Raw genomic sequence first — 9488 nt, 5'->3', positions numbered from 1 at the left:
TGTATCAAAAGCATTGTCATTTAATTCGATAACTTCTAATTGCATATCATCTTCATCAGGTACAGCACTCAGAGCATTGTCCGTTATCATTTCCTCATCCTCGGACTCCATTTCATTAACCAGATTTTCAAAATAATTTGTTTGCATATCATATGGAAGCCTGGGATATCTTAAACATACGTAGTTACATTTTAGTTATATCATAAAATAATTACCGGGACACTGATGAAGCACTCAACACTTTAAATTTACTACTATTGTTAGTTGCCATTTTCACTAAACACCTGTTGCTCAATGCATACACAATTTCAAAATGACACGCTATAAAAGTTTAACAACCGAATTCAGTAGTACATTTGTATTTGCAAAAAAAACTATTACCGTTATTCCAAATATAGAATGCAAAAAACACACAATTTACTCTAAAAGAGACACTTTTGTTTGGAATAAAATAGCATGTGTCCAGCAAGACAAATATTATTCTTAAAAGTTACTCTCTTTCTATCTCTAATTATTACATTTTGACGGAATATCAACTTCTTTCTAAAATAACATATAAAAATGTACGTATTTACAAACGTAAATAGTGCCCGAAATCGTAGTAAAAAGTTGGTGCCCAAGTTAGGGATATACAGCAGTGTTGTCCAACGTGACTGTGTGAACGTTATGCTTGTGTTGGTTATTCTAGCGTCAACTGATCGCAAAATTCTGCTTTGCTTGCCTACGAAATTGAATACAGTAGCACAATCGTGGTTTCACAGACACTTGTCGCGACATGTTGGTGTGAGGTGTCTGGCACTGTCCGTGCGCTATTGTGCGCATAGGCCGTGGACAACGCTGCTCTAGAAAATAGGGTGTTGTGTAACAGTTACTTTCATGTAATTAGGGTGTTGTGTTAGCATTTAAGCTACATATAAATTTTAAAGCTTAATGAGCAGCACTTTAATATATATTATGTAATTTAAGTGATTGAGTTATTTAAGTGATTATTTTGAATTACTTTGCATGTTTCTTAAATTTTATTGAGATGTTACTTGTTATGTAAGTTCTTTCTTTTTAACACGCTTCAAGAATTTCTTAAATTTTCCATGCAAAACGATACAGTCCTGGGCGGTAAACTTTCAATTACAAACTTGTTTTGTACTTTCGTACAAATTGATTAGCCGTTACAAAAGAGAATTAGGTGGAATTCGCACAACCAACGGTAGTCAGTGGATTCCCTTGATATAGAGCTCGTCACTTGTGTTGTGGATTGGGCAATTTCTTTTGTTTCCGACCGCATTTATTTCAATATTCTTTTACGTGAACGTGTGAAAGTTTAGTGCAAAGTGTTTGTTAATTATTAGATATTAAAAACAACAATTTTTGTATAAAACCAACTATTAAGATTCTTGAAGAAAATAAACAAGGTAAGTAAAGTATTTTTGCTATTATTTTGTAGTCATACCTACTTAAATACATATTTACATCCAGTTGCAGGATTGTTAATTTATATAAAAATATATTTCACAAAGCTAGTTACGTAACGTCTACACGGAGAAAAAAATAATGATGTGCTAAGGGAAGTGAACTATGCTCAGATTGCATTGCAAAGTAAAGGTTTATGTGTTGATGAAATAATCATAAAACTAGAAGCACTTCGTCTATTCATTGGAGAGAAACGGTTGCATCTAGCAGGAGAGGCAATAGATTTTGCTGTACAAAAATCGGAAGAATACAACATTTCGATGGAACGACGAATTCGTCGCAAGAAACGCATGCCCGGTGAGTTAGCCACCGATACTGGACTTACACTTAGAGCGGAACTTCAAAAGGACATGTTAGAATGTATTGACAGATTCAATATTGAACTCAAAACACGAGTAAAGTCCATTAAAGACGTAGCTTCATTGTTTGAAGTTGTGCAGTCAAAGACCTTGCTTTTGGCAAACACTAAATAGTTAAAATTTGCTATATCAAAATTGACTAACCTTTACGATGAAGTATCAGAAACAGAACTACTTTTAGAAATACCAAGATTGAGAAGACATTTAAAAGCGGCTAATATCACTGTCTCTAATTGGGTGACGCTGGACTATTTGAAATTCATTGTGGAATGGGACTTTACAGCTTCTCTTCCGAATCTAACGGTCGCATTAAAGTTATTTATGACAATATGTGCATCAGTCCTTTATGTGAGAGAAGTTTCAGCAAATTAAATTTAATTAAAAATTACTTGCGGTCTTCAATGACTGAAACCAGATTAAACAATCTTGGTATTTTAACGATAGAACATGAAGCAACACAAAATATAAATTTTGAAGACGTGATTTCGGAGTTTGCAAGTGTCAAAGCTAGAAGGAAGCAATTTTAATTTTTTCACATAATATACTAATATAATATTTGTAATACTCGTGTTTTAATAAAATGTAAATGATTGTTTTTTACTTTAAAAGTTTTGATTGAGTTTTGGGGTGACACCTTCAAAATCCGCCCCGGGTGTCACCTATGCTAGCTACGCCACTGTTTGGCACTATTGACAATTATGTTTTCTCCTTCGCACTCATTCAAATAAATCAAGAAATGAAAGAAACTTTTTTCATCGCATTTAGGTAAACAAAAAATAACTCGAAAATGTGCGTTGATGTTAGTGCATAGAGAAAAACTGTATAGTTGTATTGAAATATTTGACACAAGTGGGTAGCCGTGGTTGGCAGGGGTCGCACGCATCTTTCGCATGTGTCGAAGCACTGACACGACGACAAAGCGTCATAACAGTGTGTTGCTGGCAGAAAATCCGAGCTGTGCCGAAAGAAACTAACAAACGATCGCCGATTGTCACCGCTTCCCTTAGCTAGCGTAAATATATTAAATATTTAACGCAATCTTTTCCGAACTCGCATAAGAAGTATAACTTCAAAAAAGCGGTTGTAGACATGATTAATTGTTTTGACAATATCAAAGGTAGGGTTACCAGATCAGTCCAGCGAAAAATCCGGTACGTCTCCATCAAAAAAGCAAAAAAAAAAGTAAAAAGAAAAGGAGCAGGGTACAGATAGATCACAAATTCCAGCGTCTCAAATAGGTAGAATTTCATTATCTTCCAGCATCGTACAACCTACATTTTTTTGTCATATTTTTTGGCACTGCCGATTGCTTTTAGCATATCAACATTTTCGGTTTGCATTATACACTTATGGAAATCGTTGCGTGACATGTTCTTATAATTATATTTAGTGACAATCATGCTGCGAACATTTTCAACAAGTAGACGATTCCGTTCATCACTCCATTGGATATTGACGAGAGAGAAAATTCTTTCACAATTAGCATTATGTCCGGGAACAGAAAAAAAGTACTGCGCAATTTTCAAAATTTTAGAAAAGGAATCAATGTTTGAATTCGCTTTAAAAAATGCACAAATCTGATCATTTGAAGTTTGTGAAAAAAATTTTATAGAATCCTCGTCATTCTTTTTTTCTTTTCTATAAAATTGTTCAAATTCACCAATTGATCAATTACCTTCTCTGCATGGATATGAACACTTTTTGACTCAAGAAACTGCATTGTTTGCACAACTTCTTCATATCGAACTTCTTTTGATGTGCGGTCAAATTTCAACCATTGGAAAAGTTTTAATTCGGACAAAGATGAAGTCCATTTCAACAAGTATTCAAGAGCTTCCTGATAAACACTGACGGTGCTTTCATGGAAATCAAGGCATTCCTTTTCCGTTTTCATTCGACAAGTTTGTAAATTAAACGAAAGCACGATTGATTTGAAAGAATTATAAACGGTATTGACAATGGTGATGGCTGTGAATAACAGTATCGAAAGTTTCGATAACGATCGATATGTATTTTGTCTATTTTCATCCGATTTAAAAATCGTTCAGTGCGTTTATCGAATGTGCGCGTGTGTGTATCCAATAAAATTAAATAAATATGCGAAAAAAGGAGTTCGCGCCGACAATCAGTACACTTCATTGAAAAATCAGTATATCAGTACGGGGGTCTAAAAATCAGTACGCGTACTGATAAAATCAGTACATCTGGTAACCCTAATCAAAAGCCTTTCACCACATGCAGATGTTTTGCGATTTTTGCAAAATTATCCTGAGACAGAGTTATAGAGTTTAGCTTAAATTATCCCAGCTGCTCCTGCAACTCATGTACAAATTCTATTTCATATTTGAATTTGATCTCAATAAAAGTTGGGTCAAACCAGAGAACTTAATGGATAGAGAAGGTGCAAATTGAATCCTGTATGATGTCCGATTTTACGGCTGACAGAGCTGATAGAATAGTAGTAAGGAATTCACCATTTTCGCTGCTATTTAGCAGAAATGAGCACGTTCTCTGGCAGAAATATATGTAAAACGACTGAATTCATCAAAGTCACACAGAGAATGTAAAAAAGCATTCTCTGAGTCAGGTTAGGTTAGGTTAGATGGCTGATCAAAGATCACACGTAGACTAATAATGCAGTCCTTTGTGATACCATTGAAAAAGAGAACTCCCGTGTTCGGACTTACAGATTGGCGAAGCGCTTTTTAGCCAATACATAGTTACACAGACGCTTAACTTCAACACCCGCCAGGTCGGTGGAATGTGCAAAGGTATGCGCCCCCATGTGTCTAAGTCTTGACCTCCCAAACGCGAGACAGTCAAGCAGGAAGTGCTGGCTTGTTTCGACCGCATCCTCTTCCAAACAGCTTCTACAGTCAGCATCTGGTAAGATACTCATTCTTACCGCATGTAAGCCAATAGGACAGTGGCCTGTTAAGAGTCCCACTAATAGTGAGAGGTTAGCCTTACTGAGGGCTAAAAGATCATTAGATCTCCTGCGATCTATCCTGGGCCAGAAGGCTTTTGCAACCGCACAAGTACCGATGCTTGCCCAGTGTTGGATTAGCATCCGCGTGGCCGAGCTATCTAGTAGTATGACACAAGAAGATACAGGAGCACCAATCCGCTCCCATTCTACCGATAATGATTCTAGGGTGCCTTTCCTTGGTAACTCATCAGCTTTGCAATTACCTGCGATTCCGCTGTGGCCCGGCACCCATACCAGTCTAATCCTAAAAGCTCTAGCTGCTAGAGATAGCGACGTTAGACATTCTTCGACCAACCCTGAACGCACTGTGAATGAGTTCAAGGCTAGTATCGCCGCTCTACTGTCTGAGTGAATGGTCACTTCTCTGAAAGTGGATGCACTCCGTAGCAGAAAATCTGCTGCTAACTTGACGGCTGCGACCTCAGCCTGTAATCGGGAGGTCTGAAACAGGAGTTAATAGTGAGTTCCCGACAGTACACCCCTCCACCAACCTTTCCCCCCAAGCTTTGACTCATCCGTGAAGAAGCTTGCTGCCCCTCTCCTCCAACGGCTTCTTCCCATCCATACCTCTCTCGCCGGTATGTGGGCAGAGAAGGAGCCGCCAGAGTTCGGTATTGCGACTCCATGATCCAGATGATCCGGTATGTAGGCAGCCGGTGTGGTCTTCGCTAAAGCCCTCCACCACATGAAGACACCATAGAACAAGATGGGCTTGACTATGGTGTCATAAAGCCAGAGGACCACTTTTGGTGAGAGGCCCCATCTTTTGCCAATAGCTCCTCTACAGCAGTATAAGGCAATAGATGCCTTTTTTGCTCTCTCCTCGATATTCGGCTTCCATGGAAGCTTCTTATCCAGGATATTTCAAAGTATCCGCCGGTTTCAGGCGAATACCTCCCATTTGCGGCAGCGGTGCCACTGGGATTTTATATTTTCAGCTGAATAAAACCATTTCTGTTTTGCTTGGATTAATGGCGAGTCCACTACCGACCGCCCACTTTGTTACAACGCTGAGATATCCCTGCGTCAACTCGTACACGGTGCTGAGGAACTTTCTTTTGATCATAAATGCTACACCGTCTGCATAGGCAATCACCCTACAGCCGCGACCCTCTAGTTTTTTGAGCAATTCGTCAACGAGATCTTGTGGTGTTCCCCTACTCACACTTCGCCTCGCACTCGCGTTGCCCCATTCTGTTTCGATCACTCTGTCGCACAGAGGACTGAGAATGAGGTGCTTGAGTTTCGATTCAACCCCAAGACCGTCAAGAGCAGTTACCACTGCCCCAGGCAGGACATTGTTGAAAGCTCCCTCAATATCAAGGAAGGTCCCAACAGCGCAGTCCTTGGCTTCAATGGCTTTTTCGAGCTATGACACGATAGTAGGCAAGGCAGTATCTACTGACCTGCCTTTACGATACGCATGTTGTGCTCCTGACAGGTAGTCTCTCGGAATGCGCCTTTTTATATACCAGTCCATCAGTCTCTCCAGAGTCTTTAGCAGAAAGGAGGAGAGGCTGATTGGCCTGAAATCCTTGGCCGTGACATGGGAGCCCCTGCCAGCCTTCGGGATAAACGTAACCTTGCCTCGTCTCCAAGCCCCCGGGATGTAACCTAATCTGAAGCAGTTCGCATAGATAGGTGCCAACCATCTGCATGACACCTTAACAGCCTGTTGCAGCTGCGCTGGTATGATGCCGTCCCGGGGACTTGAATGGTTTGAACGAGTTAATCGCCCACGTCAAATGTCGCTCATCCAGAATACCGACAAAGGCCGCAAAGTCGTCATGCGGCACCTCGAGAGATCCCCTCACAGAAGGCGTGTTGCTCGGGAAGGGAGCGTCGAGAAGCATCTGAAGTGTTAATAATGAAATCAAAAAGCGACTGACCTCTTTTATTAGTATCCGAGCTACCCCAGATTTGGTGTCGCGAGTTAGCGTCGGAACCGATGATGACGCCAGTGCCAGCCTTAAGCGCTTCGGCTAAGGTCCTCCTCAGCAATAAGGGAGGTGGCACCACCACATCATCGTGTGGAATGTAAGCGAAGATAAGCCAGAAATCTCCGGTGTCACACTCCAGTTTCGCTGTAACTACGTCAGCGTTGCTGAAATTAGGTAAAAGAAATACCGTTAGTTCATTCCTTACCAGCATACAGGCTCTGTTCCTACCTGCATCTTTGGCCGTCAGGAGCCTACGGCTCTTTGTCCTCAATCCAGAGATCCCGTTACCAGTCAGCCACGGTTTCTGGATAGATTGGCGGAGGCCGCCTTCGCATGCTGGATGTTAATCTGGAGGAATTTCATCCTTCAGACTTTCCTCCAGGAGCGACCCGCACCTCCTCAAACAGTTGTTAGGGGCTGAAGACGGAGTCGCTGATCGACGAACCGCCACCAGTACTCGCCACATCCGAGAGATTCGGGTCGATTTCCACGGTCATTTGACCATCAGCACCCTTTGTAACATCCACCACCGCCGCAACTTGGGTGCCATCAGCTCTGGCATCCGATGGGAGTACTTTCAGCACTACCATCGCGAAACCATAGCTAATGGCTCCCTTTGATTTACTGAGAGGACAGATGGATTCCGTGTTTAGCACTTTCATGGCCCACTCGAGTGTACTAGTATGTTGCTCAGAAACCTGACAAACATGATTGTCACCGAAGCGTTCCACGATCTTGGCCGCCAATCAGCGGTCTGACTTTAGCTTTCTCGCTAAAGCTGCTACCCCCAGTCCACTACCTGAAGAGACACCTAATGGAGTCTTCGTCTTGTTGCTGCAATTGTTCGGCGACGGTTTCGTCGCCATGGGAGCAGCAGCCCCGCTTGGATTGGATCTAGGTGTCGATTTCGACAGCCCTTCACCTCCCTTCGTCGTCCTTCCATCGTTATTGTTGTTATTACTGTACATTCAAACAGGATCCCCACTCAGAGCCGCTATCCGTCCCCCGGAAAGGTAGTCGCCTTTTATGGTCCCAAGGTTATCGCATTGACGAAGCCAAGGCGAGGGTTGACGTATGCCTTTATGAGGCAATACGTTCAGAGCCGACCGGCGCAAAGAAGGAGTCATTTTAACATACACCTACCACGCCAACTTAACGACGACGGGGGGAACGTACTCTGAGGCCTGTCAGGGTTTTAACGGGACGGGGGCGGTTGCGACATTCGCCCGTCAGCCATTTCTGATGAGTGTCACCTCATCATACTCAGGTGTCAGGATGCCGCCACCACCAGCCCAGGGTTCTACCAAATTCAATACAAAAAATTTCTCAAAAGCCAGTCCAAAGCCACAGTCGTCCAGGGAGTTGTTAGGCCGTGAAGGCCGCAGGTCCTTTAGCGTTACCCAGGATGCACTAGCTTAGAGGCGACCTGCCCTACATCCCTGAGTCACATATGCGTGATTATTTTGTAATATATGAACCATTGTTTTCCGAGAAATGGTAAAAATTTTAATTTTTTTTACAAAATCGGAAAAAATTGGGTAAAAATAATTTTAAATTTCATTTCTCTTAAATTTTATTTTTTAATTTTTAAATAAATTAATATTTCAAATAAATTATATTTATTTCGACTATTACAAAGTGAAGATGTGCCAAATGAACTTCATTTCTTCAAAGAAAATTGGTGACCTTCATGAAATATGCATATTCGCATTATTTCGTTATCATTTCCATATTTGTACCAATAGCATTTATATGGCATATATAGTACATACATTTGTATATTATTCCTTTGGCACATTTGTCTGTATGTTTACGAAAGCAAATGCGAGCCACATACATACATATATACATACATTCATAATAACAAGTGTCGTACATATCTTTCGCATCTCCGTTCTCACGGACACACACGCTTTGCCAAAAAGTCAATCTGTCGAAGCACTGACGCGACGACAAAACGCCACAACTTTGTGTGATGATAGAAAATCCAAGCTGTGCCGAAAAAAATAAAGGAATGGCCGCCGATTGTCACTGCTTCCCTTGTACTGTTACAGCTTCGCCCACAAGCTAGCGTAAATATGTATGATTTTGTATGCCTCTGTCACCAGTTTGACGGTTCTCTCGACTGCCACGGTGTGAGAGGGGAATTCACTAAATTTCAAAAATCTGCAGCATCTCCCGACAGCCCTTTTATGAGTTCTTCGTTGGAAACTGAACAAAGAACTGGTGGAACAGTCAAGGTAATAGTCTTCCAGTTAATCATATCGTAATAATTACTAGCTTTGAAATTCAGCTTTGGCACTTTATTACATCTAACCCTTCCATTTACAGTGTCAGACTCTGCTTCTCTGGCTGCCAGAGACGGTCAAGGCCAAGTTTCTGACTTCTATCCGTTCGTCAGTCATCATACTAAGGAGAATGTTTTCTGGAAGAGCAAAGAAAGCATTCTGTTGAATGGATGAATCGACAACCTTGCGCAGTTTAGCAGGTAAGTATCTCGACCTTTGAAGTGCAGCATAGAGATGGCGCGAGCCATCTTTGATTGAACTGTTGAATCTTATTGAGAACTACGAAGGTGAGTAAACTGTAAGTATGTACTTGACCAAAATCTTTATTTCCTTTGTTGGTTTCTCAGTAGAAATGTATAATCTCAGAATTCTATTTGCACAGGTGAGCCAGCGAGATTTGCACATGTTACCTGGATTCATCGACGCTAAATCTGACGAACATTGA

The 9488-nt window shown here is 41.3% G+C and overlaps 1 long non-coding RNA gene across 2 annotated transcripts; it reads left to right on the top strand.

The window, feature by feature from the left end:
- Positions 1-1022: 1022 nt before the first annotated feature.
- LOC126765431 (uncharacterized) lies at positions 1023-2426 on the top strand. 2 transcript variants are annotated; one of them, XR_007668385.1, is made up of 3 exons: positions 1060-1409; positions 1474-1605; positions 1636-2426. It is a non-coding gene; the product is annotated as an uncharacterized LOC126765431 (long non-coding RNA). The 2 variants fall into 2 exon arrangements; XR_007668384.1 differs by having other exon boundaries at positions 1023-1409; positions 1474-2426.
- The last annotated feature ends 7062 nt before the right edge of the window (positions 2427-9488 follow it).

The sequence above is a fragment of the Bactrocera neohumeralis genome, unplaced genomic scaffold, assembly GCF_024586455.1.
Source record: "Bactrocera neohumeralis isolate Rockhampton unplaced genomic scaffold, APGP_CSIRO_Bneo_wtdbg2-racon-allhic-juicebox.fasta_v2 cluster10, whole genome shotgun sequence".
NCBI lineage: Eukaryota > Metazoa > Arthropoda > Insecta > Diptera > Tephritidae > Bactrocera > Bactrocera neohumeralis.
Note: the sequence above shows the minus strand (reverse complement) of the source record. Positions and strands in the feature narration are given on the sequence as shown.